Genomic DNA, 1,095 nt, shown 5'->3' with positions numbered 1-1,095 from the left:
ATGGTGTGCGGTTGCATTGCTGACTTCAAATATTTAATCCAACCGATTAAAGGGCTGGGTGGCCTGATGTGCCATTCCCACTAAAAAAACAAAAACAAAAACAAAACACACCTCCACATCTCCCATTTGATAGACTATAGGATTCAGCGACAATATATTCTAATCAAAATTGGAGGCCACCTAATTCAACAAGTGAATGTGATTATGGCGACAATGGTACAGAGTATTTGCATCTGCCTTGATCCTGCCTCTTCAACCCAGTTCAGCCCAGTGCTTTTCACATCTGTCCATGAAGAGGAACAGTAACAGCCCAGTTTTCTCCAAGTACATTACAGCCTGCATTAAAAAATAAAAGCACTGGGGCACCTGCGTGGCTCAGTTGGCTGAGCATCTGACTCTTGGTTTTGGCTCAGGTCATGATCTCACAGTTGATAAGATCGAGCCCCATGTCTGGCTATGTGCTGACAGCGCAGAGTCTACTTGGGATTCTGTTTCTCCCTCTCTCTGCTCCTCCCCTGCTCACACACTCTCTCTCTGTGTCAAAATAAATAAAACTTAAAAAATATATATATTTAAAAAATAAATAAATATGGGGCACCTCGGTGGCTTAGTCAGTTAAGTATCCGACTTCAGCTCAGGTCATGATCTTGCAGTCCGTGGGTTCGAGCCCCGACTTGGGCTCTGTGCTGACAGCTCAGAACCTGGAGCCTGCTTCGGATTCTGNTCCAAACTGTTGGTTTTGTGACCTTTGCTTCCATTTCTCCTTGGCCCCCTGGACCTGGTGATTGTGTATTCTCTCCTGGTTAGTGACTGGACCTAGGATTTCCCCAGGCCCTTTCCATAGGGCAGGCCGTGCGGGGCTCAGCATCCAAGGCTGGCTCCTCAAGAATCTGTGTTCTCGTTCCCTCCTAGCAACACAACTCCACCCCGTGCCCCAAAGCGGGGCTAAGCCATGCACTTACCTTTTCTAGACACACTCCTTCCCTGCCCCCTAAGCATACATAAGCACATATACACACTCATGCAAGAGAAACCAAGTTGTCACTGAAGACTTCAGACATGTGGTTGCTTGACAGAAAGTCTCCTGGAGTGAGG

Source organism: Crocuta crocuta, unplaced genomic scaffold (genome assembly GCF_008692635.1).
Source record: "Crocuta crocuta isolate KB4526 unplaced genomic scaffold, BGI_CrCroc_1.0 scaffold475, whole genome shotgun sequence".
Classification (NCBI taxonomy): Eukaryota; Metazoa; Chordata; class Mammalia; order Carnivora; family Hyaenidae; genus Crocuta; species Crocuta crocuta.
This window is presented reverse-complemented; position numbering follows the sequence as displayed.